The sequence below is a fragment of the Cynoglossus semilaevis genome, chromosome 20 (assembly GCF_000523025.1).
Source record: "Cynoglossus semilaevis isolate Cse_v1.0 chromosome 20, Cse_v1.0, whole genome shotgun sequence".
Classification (NCBI taxonomy): domain Eukaryota; kingdom Metazoa; phylum Chordata; class Actinopteri; order Pleuronectiformes; family Cynoglossidae; genus Cynoglossus; species Cynoglossus semilaevis.
The window spans coordinates 2,315,157-2,330,262 of record NC_024326.1 but is presented as its reverse complement, the minus strand read 5'-3'; positions in this window follow the sequence as shown (position 1 = coordinate 2,330,262).

The window sequence follows — 15,106 nt, the reverse complement described above, 5'->3', positions numbered from 1 at the left end:
TACAGTTAAGTCTGCTGTGGGCAGCAAAATGGCGGTCACGCAAATCACGGGGTCTGTGTGCTGGTTATAGAAGCTGAGGAGAGAGGGGAGAGAGAGGGTAAAAGAGAGAGGGGGGGAGGTGGGGGGTAAGGGTTTTGGGGGGGTTTGTCTAGTTTGAGAGACAGCAGAGACGGTTGCGTGGTCTAGACTGTGGGGTGCGGAGGTCGTTCAAGAGGGGATGGTGTAGTGGTTATTATTTGAGATTGCGGGAGGGGGTGTGGGGGGGCATCTGTTTTTAGGAAGAACCATTAATGAAGGTCTGGAGGGGGGAGGGCAGAAGGAGGTGTTTGTCTGCATTTGTGCATGTGTCTACGTCTCGTCATTTGCATGAAGCCATAAGCGACGTCCATATGCCGTGCAGCGAGGCGGCTTCAGTCCCAGCCTCTTACTAAGTCTCTGCTCTTTGAAGGGAAACCTTCCACTGACATTATGTGAGGCAGAGCAGTGACACGCTGTTCACCATAACACAATAACACACACCTACTGTACCGACCGCCTCGCGTCCGTGGCATCACTCTCTGCCTCTTGCATCAGCCAATGAGGAGCAGAGGAGCGTGTTTGGCCACCAACAAATGGTCAGAAATCAGGAAGAGGAAGAAAACGTAGAAAGAAAAAAAAGAGTCGTGGATTTACCCTTCAGCTGCCGGAGAGAAGGGAAAACAACACGGATGTGGGAAAGATAGTGGGGACGAACGGAGGACAAAGGAGTTCGTAGGAAGCAGATGTGTTACAGACGTGTGATCACAGGACAGATTTAAACAAAAGACTTCATTAAGTCATTAAGAGGTTGGTGGTCAAAACGAGGCCCGTGCAGCCAAAGTCAGACAGGAGCACAATGCACATCTCCATAATTCCCCGTATGAATGCTGATGTGCTCAAAGTGTGGTGTGGGTCCACACTGGGAGCGTGGGAATTCCATGAGAACATATGCAGAATAGTCGGGCCTCTGGCGAGACGGATGAGGGCCGTAGCAGGTGAAAAAGGACCCAAGAGGTCAAGGGTCAAGGCCAGTCAAAGGGTCTGTCTGTGTCGGACCACTTCGGTCGTTGTCTGGGTCTTATGGGATGCTAATGAAGTTGCCCGTCTGTTTGATAATCACCGCTGCCCATTGTTTGCTCAGTCTGGTTTGCTCAGACTGGGTGTAGACATGGACGGTGAAGAGCTCCTCCATCATCCCGTAGCTGCTGCAGAGTGGAAGGCGGGCTGATAGACGGGCAGCCCTAAAGTCAGACCTCCCCTGCTGAAAGTGTGATTGTGTTGTCTGCGCGCCTTTTCTCCACACATCTCTACTCTCTGTGACATTTCTGTCTCTGAGTGACGCACTTGGTCGCAGCCTCTCCACTCCGGTGCCTGGCTTTGTTTCTCTCTCCTCCAGACGGATGGCAGCTTTTGTAGCAGTCCACATTTTCAAACTGTTTTCGGGTTCCAAAAAAGTAAATCGGCAGAGCTGTCTGGCAGACATGAGAAAATAAGGACAAGAGATAGATACACAGAGGAGCAGATGAACTGTGACTACCTCAAAATAGAGGGCATGTCGCAGGCATCGACCTAACAGCAGAGCTTTATATACATTTTACTTTAATGAATTGTGATTGGCTGTTCTCCAGATTATCTAATCTCTAAAATAATAATTAAAAAAAAAATTAAAAGAATTTAAATAAATTCTGAAATTGTTTCAGGGGCTCCTAATAAATTATAGTTAAATTATAGTTATAGTTATAGTTAAATATTAACAAAAATAATTCATAATTTAAAATAAAATGAGATTATAATATGAGAAAGTAAGAATTATTAAATAGTACCATAAATAAAAATAAAAATAAAACAACATATAATACAAATAATAATCCTGATATTATGGTCAGAATCCAGCCTTTTTCTTGAATAAATAATTTTGCTTAATATTTCAGTTTTTGACATTAAATCATTTGACTTCAGAGCAAAATGAATATTTAGTCATAACCTTGTCACATTTGAAGTAAAAATAGTCAGAATTCAAATAAGACTTTCATAGAAAGGACCAGGATTTAAGTCAGACTTCATTCTTTTGTTCCACAAATACTAATAGAAAAATAAGTGACTCTGACGTCGTGTTTATTTACACAGATCTACAGTTAATACCAGTACAGGTGTTCATTTAAAACTGTTACTGTGGTGAAGGGTTTTTGTCATATTATATTTATGATACACTATGACGGACCAGCAGATTGTCGGTTTGGTTTGACTCCCTGACGATGCTGTGGAAAAATAGTTCCTGAATATTTGTCCCTGTTTGGCTGTAAACAGCTGCGTGGGTCAAGGTGCACGGTGGATGTTCTCCCTTTAAGAGGAGAAAAGCATTACCTCATCAGAAGCTGTCTAAAGGCAGGAAGTGAGTGAGTGAATGGGTGAAGGAGTGCGCTTCTAACTCTCTCCGCTCCCCTTTATGCTGCTGGGTGCAGGCTTCATTAGCTCCACAGAAAGAGACAGCTCCCTCCAGCTCCCCTCAATAGACCCATAGACCTGTCTCACTGACACAGGCTCTGACTCTGTGGGGCGTGTGTGTGTGTGTGTGTGAGTGTGTGTGTGTGTGTGTGTGCGAGACTCAGTTTCTCACTCATGCCTTTAAAAAGAAAGTCAGGAACTGACACTTTCTCAGACTCACATCTCTCTCACACCCTCTCCCTCTCTCTCCCTCTCTCTTTGTGTCTCACGCTCTTATACTTTTCTCAGTTTCACAATTTTTTCCTCATTGTGTTTTGTCTCTGACAGTCACTGTGGTCTTTTGTGTCTCGCCTGTCTGCAGGAATAGGACTTTGGGGACTCAGACTGTTGCACTCTGTTGCAGAGTTTGCCTACTGCTGACTTTTTTCTTTTTCCTCCTGGTTGTTTATGGTTATCTTTTTTGGTTATTTTACCCCCAGCTGAATTGGTATAAAGCCGGTGTGAGTGGTTACAGAGAACGTGCTGCAGAGTTACACTGAGCTGCAATCAGTTACATGAACCAAAAATAGGACTTAAAACAAATAGTGTTTCTCTAAAGGTGGTTCATGACACAAATATGTGTCCATGAGAAAAAAGAAAAAAAATCTATTACACTTAATGCCAGTTTTGTGTAGTTCAGCAAGGAGGCGCTGTCTGCTGAGCCCAGGTTTCCTTTAATTGTGATCTGCTTTATCGTCTAAACTGTGGAGGTTTTTTGTATTTCGTTTTTTGGAGCTTGAGCCACAGACAAAGGAAATTAAGAAAATCTAATAAATATTTAACAATTGTTTAAAAATGTTAGTACCGTTCAGTAATTTAAATGTATTAATTGTGGTATTTTTTACATCAACTCAACAAAAACACACAATGTGACATTAATAAATATAAAGATTGTCTAAACACTGAGCTGAAGGGAACTCAAGCTGCTGTAGGAATTGGCATCAGATTTAATTTGTTTCCCATATTTTACAGTTTGTTTTTCTTTATTATATGACTTTTTATCACAGTGGTAATCATAATGGACTAAAGTGAAACCCATTTATATTGATAAAAACGTTTGACACCATATAATGATGAGCTAATTTGCGTTTGTGCTGTTTATTTCTGGATATTTTTTAGTAAAAAAAAGAATCAATTAATCAAAGAACCAGTCAAGCCATCCACAATGTTGAATACAGATTATTGAAAATAATTTATGTTTATGTTTATAAATTATGTAAATATATTTACAACTGAGAATGTTGTAAGATTTACTTATAATTAATAATTATAAATGTATGTATCAGAAAATGGTTAGAAAAGTAAACACTCTTTTCCGACTGAGATAAATACCCTGGACTCCTATTGGTCAGACAGAAAAACTGCCTCTTTTCCCCCATCAGGCCTTGTATGGACAGCTATTCTGGGGTCCTCAGTTGGTGAGGGGGACAGCACTACAGTAGAAGGTGAATGAGCTTGACGGTGGCCAATTGTAGAGGTGTAGAGTAACGGACGCCTCCTCCTCAGCTGATTGTTGGCGTGCAGCGTTAAAGAGATGAATCAGAAACCCTGAAGTCTGTTCCTGTTCATTAGTCATGAAACAAACTGCAGATGAGTTAAACGGCCGAGGTACGGTCGGGTCGTGGAGGGAGGATAAACTTCCTTCTACCGACTGCATAATAAAAGGCTGACAGAGAAGAAGGAGGAAGAGGAGGGAACAGTGTCCTGGTTTGTGGTTCCACTGGGACGGGGACACTGTTACGTTTTTCCTGCAAGCTGAGATAGGTCAAACACACACACACACACACACACACAATCCCTTTTTTGTCGAGGCTGCAGGAAACTTATTGCCCCAGATTAAAAAGCAAAATGTGCCTCCCTAATGCAGCAGTTAACTCCTGACACCTCCACTCAACCCATCCTCAAACTGTATTAAAGCTATGGTTTACAGGTATGTAGAGTGACCGTGGACAAACAGAGAGTATCAGGGTTCACATTTCAGGAATTTGCCCAGAAACACGTGTCTCCGTACACCTCTGACAAAATCCTGAAATGTCAAACACAAATTCTGTTCTTGGAAAACTTAGTCCCAAACTTACACTGAAGGATTTATGTAGTTTATCTAACCTGGTCCTTTCCCTCCCTCCACCCTCTCTTCGTTCTCTTGTCAAAAATCTAAGTTGTATTGTTGCCATTTAGTGGCTTGTGTTTTAAACTTGAACATTTGGTAAAGAACAAATACAGACAGAGGCTAGTGTTTTCATCTTTAAAAAACAAAATTGAATACTGAAAACACCTTGAATTCCTAATTGTATTTTCCTCTCTGTTTTCATGTCCAGTAAATTTCATGCCTATATATATATATAGTTCAGCCGGCCTCAGAGGCCCTGACCTCTGACCCTGTCCTGCTGTGAAACTTTCATTCCCAAGGGCTGAGAAACCATGGTCTACCCACACACGCACACAAGGACGCACATAAACACACACACACACACACACACTCTGTTGGTTCTATTGCTATAGCTGTCGCTCGGCCACCCATTCAGGGCTCAGTCACGGCCACTTAGAGCACAGCAGACTCAGGGATTCAGACGAGCTGTGATCCAATGACATGTATTTATAATGAGGGAGCTGCAGGGACGTCTTTGTTGGACGGACACAATGTCAGCGTATGGGTGTGGGACTGCGCGTGTGTGTGCGTTCACTGGCTTCACCTCACCAACACTCTCCTGATGCTTAGAGTTCAGGCTTTTTTTTTTCTCCTTTCTGTTTCCTTTACCTTGGCTACTCTTCCATTTAAACCTATACACAAACAAACACATAACACACGTACGTCCTCCGCTGTGTCTTTTTGATCAGTGGTTTGTGTATCAGGACCTTGCCCAGAAGAAACAAATTAGAATTCAGACTGGTGTGTATGTGTGTGTATTTTTCTTGTACCTGTACATACACAGATCACATTGTTTTTTTTATGACCAACTGGTCCAAAACCCAACACAACCAGGTCATATATACTGTTACATAGGTAAATATATATACTCTCTCTATATATATATATACTGTATGTGTATATATATATATACAGTATATGTATGTAAATGTATGTGTATGTGTATGTAAATATATATAATACTTCAACTTTGGCATTTCCAAATTCTGAAAATAAATTTTTGTGAATCAAAACCTAAAGACTATTGTTTTCTTTCTATTTATTCTAAAGTGTCTCAAACTGCTGCTACATAATTTAGCAGTGTGAATAATCTGTAAATGCGTAGTGCTTCAAATTTGTTTCTGAAGAGTGTGCAATTAGATTTTTTTTTTCTTATTTATTTCAAAAATCTTCAACACCAGATTTGGAAATGTTACCACCAAGTTTGTGGTCCCCCTGGAGCTGAGTGACGTGAGGTGGACGACTGTACAGCAGCAACGGAACAAACAATAATAAACATCATGTTACGTTTATTGGCGTGGTTTATCTATATATAAAAAACTGCTGATGGTTGGATGTGGAGACAAGAGGACCAAATAAGTGATGGCGGTTAATGGTCAGTCAACATCCAAACCATTGTACTTAAGGAGTGTTGAGCTGTGAGCTGTATCAGCCACTGCACACACTGGCTGCTCGTTGGGACGGTGTGGGCGGCAGGAGAGCCCTGGAGAGCTCTACAGGCTCAGGAAGGCCTCTCATAATTACCTGATGTCTGAAACAGCACATCTATCCAGGGACTGCAGTCTGGCAACCAGCTCCTCAATCATAACACACACACACACACACACTCACACACACACACACACTCACACACACACACACACTCACACACACACACACACTCACACACACACACACACTCACACACACACACACACTCACACACACACTCACACACACACACACACTCACACACACACTCACACACACACTCACACACACACACACACTCACACACACACTCACACACACACACACACTCACACACACACACACACTCACACACACACTCACACACACACACACACTCACACACACACACACACTCACACACACACTCACACACACACTCACACACACACTCACACACACACACACACTCACACACACACTCACACACACACTCACACACACACACACACTCACACACACACACACACTCACACACACACACACACTCACACACACACACACACTCACACACACACACACACTCACACACACACACACACTCACACACACACACACACTCACACACACACACACACTCACACACACACTCACACACACACACACACTCACACACACACTCACACACACACTCACACACACACACACACTCACACACACACTCACACACACACACACACTCACACACACACTCACACACACACTCACACACACACACACACTCACACACACACTCACACACACACACACACTCACACACACACTCACACACACACACACACTCACACACACACACACACTCACACACACACACACACTCACACACACACTCACACACACACACACACTCACACACACACTCACACACACACACACACTCACACACACACTCACACACACACACACACTCACACACACACACACACTCACACACACACTCACACACACACACACACTCACACACACACTCACACACACACTCACACACACACACACACTCACACACACACACACACTCACACACACACTCACACACACACACACACTCACACACACACTCACACACACACTCACACACACACACACACTCACACACACACTCACACACACACTCACACACACACTCACACACACACACACACTCACACACACACACACACTCACACACACACACACACTCACACACACACACACACTCACACACACACACACACTCACACACACACACACACTCACACACACACTCACACACACACACACACTCACACACACACTCACACACACACTCACACACACACACACACTCACACACACACACACACTCACACACACACACACACTCACACACACACACACACAGTTCTCCAGTAGTCCACTGGATAATAAAACCCAGGCGGTCCAAACCTTTGGAGCCCAGAAGAATTTACAGAGACTTTTTCTACGTCTTGATTGTTGGAAAATCCTAAACTCTCTCTGTCTCTGTGTCAGAGCAGGATTTTAACAGAGATCAACAACTACTGTTCAAATGACCAGCCTCAATTCATCATGATGATAATATTAAAAATATATACTGAATATATATATAAATATACACTGATTATACTGGTTACTTATTCAGTCCATCTATTAAATCCAAGGGCATCTGTATTTTATATTTTTATTTTAATGATCTACCAGTATTCCCTCTGTGGTCTCTTATTTGGGCAGCCCTGAGTTAGAGCCTTGAGATCGTCCAATCAAATGGTTCTAGACGTCACCAGATCAGGGACCAGGTTAAAACATGCGTGTTCCGTTCATTAGTCATGAAACAAACTGCAGATGAGTTAAACGGCCGAGGTACGGTCGGGTCGTGGAGGGAGGATAAACTTCCTTCTACCGACTGCATAATAAAAGGCTGACAGAGAAGAAGGAGGAAGAGGAGGGAACAGTGTCCTGGTTTGTGGTTCCACTGGGACGGGGACACTGTTACGTTTTTCCTGCAAGCTGAGATAGGTCAAACACACACACACACACACACACACAATCCCTTTTTTGTCGAGGCTGCAGGAAACTTATTGCCCCAGATTAAAAAGCAAAATGTGCCTCCCTAATGCAGCAGTTAACTCCTGACACCTCCACTCAACCCATCCTCAAACTGTATTAAAGCTATGGTTTACAGGTATGTAGAGTGACCGTGGACAAACAGAGAGTATCAGGGTTCACATTTCAGGAATTTGCCCAGAAACACGTGTCTCCGTACACCTCTGACAAAATCCTGAAATGTCAAACACAAATTCTGTTCTTGGAAAACTTAGTCCCAAACTTACACTGAAGGATTTATGTAGTTTATCTAACCTGGTCCTTTCCCTCCCTCCACCCTCTCTTCGTTCTCTTGTCAAAAATCTAAGTTGTATTGTTGCCATCTAGTGGCTTGTGTTTTAAACTTGAACATTTGGTAAAGAACAAATACAGACAGAGGCTAGTGTTTTCATCTTTAAAAAACAAAATTGAATACTGAAAACACCTTGAATTCCTAATTGTATTTTCCTCTCTGTTTTCATGTCCTGTAAATTTCATGCCTATATATATATATAGTTCAGCCGGCCTCAGAGGCCCTGACCTCTGACCCTGTCCTGCTGTGAAACTTTCATTCCCAAGGGCTGAGAAACCATGGTCTACCCACACACGCACACAAGGACGCACATAAACACACACACACACACACACACTCTGTTGGTTCTATTGCTATAGCTGTCGCTCGGCCACCCATTCAGGGCTCAGTCACGGCCACTTAGAGCACAGCAGACTCAGGGATTCAGACGAGCTGTGATCCAATGACATGTATTTATAATGAGGGAGCTGCAGGGACGTCTTTGTTGGACGGACACAATGTCAGCGTATGGGTGTGGGACTGCGCGTGTGTGTGCGTTCACTGGCTTCACCTCACCAACACTCTCCTGATGCTTAGAGTTCAGGCTTTTTTTTTTTCTCCTTTCTGTTTCCTTTACCTTGGCTACTCTTCCATTTAAACCTATACACAAACAAACACATAACACACGTACGTCCTCCGCTGTGTCTTTTTGATCAGTGGTTTGTGTATCAGGACCTTGCCCAGAAGAAACAAATTAGAATTCAGACTGGTGTGTATGTGTGTGTATTTTTCTTGTACCTGTACATACACAGATCACATTGTTTTTTTTATGACCAACTGGTCCAAAACCCAACACAACCAGGTCATATATACATTTACATAGGTAAATATATATACTCTCTCTATATATATATATACTGTATGTGTATATATATATATACAGTATATGTATGTAAATGTATGTGTATGTGTATGTAAATATATATAATACTTCAACTTTGGCATTTCCAAATTCTGAAAATAAATTTTTGTGAATCAAAACCTAAAGACTATTGTTTTCTTTCTATTTATTCTAAAGTGTCTCAAACTGCTGCTACATAATTTAGCAGTGTGAATAATCTGTAAATGCGTAGTGCTTCAAATTTGTTTCTGAAGAGTGTGCAATTAGATTTTTTTTTTCTTATTTATTTCAAAAATCTTCAACACCAGATTTGGAAATGTTACCACCAAGTTTGTGGTCCCCCTGGAGCTGAGTGACGTGAGGTGGACGACTGTACAGCAGCAACGGAACAAACAATAATAAACATCATGTTACGTTTATTGGCGTGGTTTATCTATATATAAAAAACTGCTGATGGTTGGATGTGGAGACAAGAGGACCAAATAAGTGATGGTGGTTAATGGTCAGTCAACATCCAAACCATTGTACTTAAGGAGTGTTGAGCTGTGAGCTGTATCAGCCACTGCACACACTGGCTGCTCGTTGGGACGGTGTGGGCGGCAGGAGAGCCCTGGAGAGCTCTACAGGCTCAGGAAGGCCTCTCATAATTACCTGATGTCTGAAACAGCACATCTATCCAGGGACTGCAGTCTGGCAACCAGCTCCTCAATCATAACACACACACACACACACACACAGTTCTCCAGTAGTCCACTGGATAATAAAACCCAGGCGGTCCAAACCTTTGGAGCCCAGAAGAATTTACAGAGACTTTTTCTACGTCTTGATTGTTGGAAAATCCTAAACTCTCTCTGTCTCTGTGTCAGAGCAGGATTTTAACAGAGATCAACAACTACTGTTCAAATGACCAGCCTCAATTCATCATGATGATAATATTAAAAATATATACTGAATATATATATAAATATACACTGATTATACTGGTTACTTATTCAGTCCATCTATTAAATCCAAGGGCATCTGTATTTTATATTTTTATTTTAATGATCTACCAGTATTCCCTCTGTGGTCTCTTATTTGGGCAGCCCTGAGTTAGAGCCTTGAGATCGTCCAATCAAATGGTTCTAGACGTCACCAGATCAGGGACCAGGTTAAAACATGCGTGTTCCAAACCTGCTCTCACCAGTCATTCTTGTCTATTATTATATTGTAATGTGAGGTCGTTCAGGTGGACATCTGAGTGTGTTTTATAACAGTTCATGTTGTGTTGATGCTCAACATGAGGGCTGCCCAGTAAGCCGTGAGTTGTACCAGTAGATCCTACAGGAAGTGCTGGAAGATCAAGAACAAATAAAATACACACTACAGTTCCATCCATCCATCCATCCGCTTATCCGTTACCGGGTCGCAGGGGCAGCAGTCGCCACCCAAATCAAACTGCACCGTAACAACCCCCCAAACCTTCCTGCGGGTGGTGAGTCCACTAAAAGTTAGTAACTGCCCTAACCGGGATTCGAACTTGCCCAGGAGGTGAATCCTGGGGTTCCACACCAATGTCAGAGACATTGCCTCTGGGCCAAAGCGCCGCTAAAAACAGTACCTATGAGTGAAAAGATATTCACATTTAACGTTTGATATTTAACGTTTGATATTTAACGTAAACTCAAACGGACAGATGTCAGTCTTCATCAGGAGGAATTTTTTTATTTCCATTTGTATTTGATGTTTAAAATAATGTGGGTTTTTTTTAGACTGCACCAAGACGACGAAGATTCTTCCTGAATCTCTGGTGTTCATTTCAGACAGTGACCGTCATGTTCTTTATAATAATTGGCTGTGAGATAACGGACACTTTTGTCGTGTATTTAATGTTATTTTTAATTCCATGTCCCAGTTCTGTCACTAATCCTCCCTCTCTCTCTCTCTCTCTCTCTCTCTCTCTCTCTCTCTCTTGTCTTGCAGATTGATGGTGTACAGGGAGATGACTACTGGAACAAGAACTTTGAAGAATGGCTTCAGGTCCAATCTGGGCTGAAACCATGTGAATGACTTCATTATCACTTTAATAATACATGCATAGAAAGGCCTGAGTTGACAGTGTTAATAATCATGAATGTTCAGTCAAAATATGTAATAGGAGCATGATTTGAGTTGTTTTTGACACAGATACTGTTTAAACGTGACATGAACATGGACATGAACTGTACAAAATAAATCAATGTAAAAAATGTATTGTTCTCATCTGTTTTCTGGATTTTTATATTCTACAGGTATAATCCATGTATTTTATTGTTGTTGTTTTTTTTTTTACAAATGTTCATGTTGTCCTTATTTAAGAAATTAAGCTTAATGTAAATCTGCAGTTGTGCATCATATACATGTTACAGTATTTGTTTGTCTTAAATAAAGTACACCCTGGCTTTGACATTGTGTGTCCTGAAAATATATATATATACATATTTCTTAACAAAGCCTTCTCACATTTATTGTCAAGGCTGTTTTGGTGGGGTTTGTTTAGATCAGAATCTTGATTTGATTGATAAAAAAAACATGCTTTAAATGCTTCATTTTTGCTTTGCCAAATATCAGGATATGTAAGGTTTAGAGCTCTTTGTGTTACTGCCTCAAATGGCTGATAATTATTTATAAAACATCAGTGAATAAATCTTTTTCTCCTACACAATAGTAAATGGTATTATCTGTTTATTTTATTATTGTTTTCCTGCAGTAAAAATACAGTACTTCTCAATACTGATAGTTCACATTAGGTCTTAAGGCCCAGCAGCTGATTGAACAACAGTCCAGGCCTGAGTCCAGGCAGCAGGGCAATTACTGCACTGCTCATGAACACTAAGACAGTGTACGGGATGACATTGTTAGTTTATGTAGTGTTTTTATGCCAGAGCTGTTCCCGCAGTGCAAATGAAACACGTCAGGTTTTTTATTGGATTATTCCCAGGACGTGGGAATTAACGCCAGTGTCCACAGGCCCAGAACAGAGGTGGTCTCTTCAGTGGGTCACATTTCACCTGAGTCAGCAAGAAACAAACCAGGCTTCAATAAGATCATTTAGAAAAATGTGAACTATACTGGAGGTGTGTGACAAAAAAAAACACTTAGTAATTCATGAGATATTAAATGTAAATGTAAACAGAGACTTGGTTTATAGTCATACAAATATGTTCTTTTTAAGTGTATAAATGTAATGGCTAATACAAAAACAAGAATGATTTTTTTTTAATTAGATTTATTTAAATATGTATTTGTTTGTCACTGAATGGAAAATTCATAAGAAAATATGTATCTTTTAATTTAACTAATGAGAGAACTTAGGTGCGGTACACACACACACACACACACACTTCTGTTTCTCATTCGCTTTTTTTTTAATTATACCAGAAAACATGGTGGAGCATTACCATACAATGAGGGATACAGTATGTATTGCTGTGATCATTGCACTCTGTGGCATAACAGGGGAAATAGTGATTAAGATTTTTTTTCTGAAGACAGGAAACATTTTTATATTAACAAAATCTCTTAATAGAATGTTTATTATTCCCCATAAATTGACCAGACATTTGGTCCATAAAAAAGGAAAAAATGTCATTAAGTGTTTCCTCCAAACAATGCCTGGAAGAGCAAAGGCATTAGAACAAATTCACATTTGATTACAAAAAAAAAAAAAATTAAAAAGCGATCAAATGGGGTGGATCTCTCAGTTTATATAAAAGAGGCATTCTAGCTTAAAAATAGCTGCAAACATCTCTAATATATATATATATATTTTATCTACTTGTGTTAGATGAATTTTATTGGATTCATATGTAGGCTTTTTCAAACGTATATTCACTGAATGTTTATTGAAATGTGAAGAGATAAAAAAAACAGCACAAACAGCATTTTCCCCTGCCTTTATTCCACATATAAAGAGAGAGGGAAACAGCAGCGTCGATGTGAATGGATGCAAATTTTGGCTCTGACTCCACCTGGCATGGTGCCAAGTATCTATAGCAACCACATCTTTGACAGCCTCCTTCCATCCCTCCTTCACTCTCTAATTAGTTCTTCTATTTTCCACACGACTCCCTCGCCTAATTCTTTACACAAAGGGCTCTTTTTTCCGCCTAGATCTTCGTTTAGATAAAAGAATAAAAGAAAATCCAATATTTAAAAAAAAACAAAACGGTTTAAAGTTACCAGCAACCATTCAATTAAAGGAAGAAGCACGTTTTTACTTCTAATATTTACATCCATAATTTCTCTCGTTATTCGGTTCCACTGTAGTTCATGTATTATTTGTATTGTCTCCGTGTCCACATCCTGCGTGACGTTCACGGTCAAGTTCAAAGGCCTCTGCCAGATTCGGCTGCTCTGCTCCTTGTCTCTGTTCTCAGAGCTGCAGCGACGCTTATTGGACATTAGAAGAATTGCACAATCGGCCCTTATACATTGCTCGGGCTACAGAGCCCTCTTGTGGTCATTACGTGTTAGTATGCACCATGTGCTCAGCTATGTTAAACAAACGTGGACTGTTGTTAAAAACGTAATCGTGCAACGTCAAGCTTTCTCTGCAGGCCTAAACACTATTTTAAAAAATAATACAGAATACTAATTTCTTATCATTGCATGGCACATCAATTACGTTGGTGATTTGAGTGACTGGATTGGAAGATCAAGGAGCACAGTCTCGAATCTATTCTTTCCATTCTTCACTTTTAGCAGTCTAAAGTTTTACAACAGCGACTGTCGAGGGAAGGAGTAATGTTTTGCATTTTCTTTTTTTTTTTTTGTTTTTCATGTATATTTGTATTTTTTCTTTGAGCAAACATGTTGAAATAGAGTCCCTATGGTTGTGCGCCTACAGTTCTCTATTTTTATAAGAGGATATGTTTATTGTTTTTTTCGTTTTTGTTTTTTTTTTAATTTCTTTAAACAATGACCAAACTCACTCTACAAGTTTGGCAAATTTGAAAGTATAAAGAATCACACCTTAAGATCAGCCCTTTATTAAAAAAACCGACACAAACTAAAACAAACCACCGCCAATCACGCTGTTTTTCTGGGTAATTACGTCACAAATATGCAGTGGAACAGGGGGGGAATGGTCGTGTCTTGTGACGTCAGAGGCGGAAACGGTCCGCCGCGTGCTTTAAAACGCCACAGGTGAACGGCGTTACTCCTCATTAGCAGATCGACGGGAAGAAGGTGAGAGACTTTTGGATTTTTCTTTTCTACTGTTGGCGTTTTGAATCAGTGTGTTCATTTTTGCGAGATAGCTTAGGCTTCGCTTTAAGTGGAAGAAAACGATTTATTTTTTGTCTTTGATAAAACTAATTTTGAAAGAGCAGACCCACGCGTTTGGAGACTGTTCGTTCTTTGAATCACTTTGTAATGTTTAAAGCACAACTTCAGTGTCTTCAACGGGAAACTTCTAAAACAAATTGTTTGTAATCCCTATTGTTTAAAAGTGAACAAATACACATGATCAGTTGAATCAGACTCAGGTTTTGTATTTTTAATAAGAAAGGAATTATTTGAAAAATGCTAACTCCAACATTTTGTTTCCATTCATTTTCCAGCTTGATCTTCTTGAAGATCTTCAACACAGTAAGGAGCGTCGGTTTTTTTTTTTTTTTTCTGCAGTGTTTCGTCTGCTGTGTAGTTACTTTGGGCGCCGTGTCGCCCCCCCCTC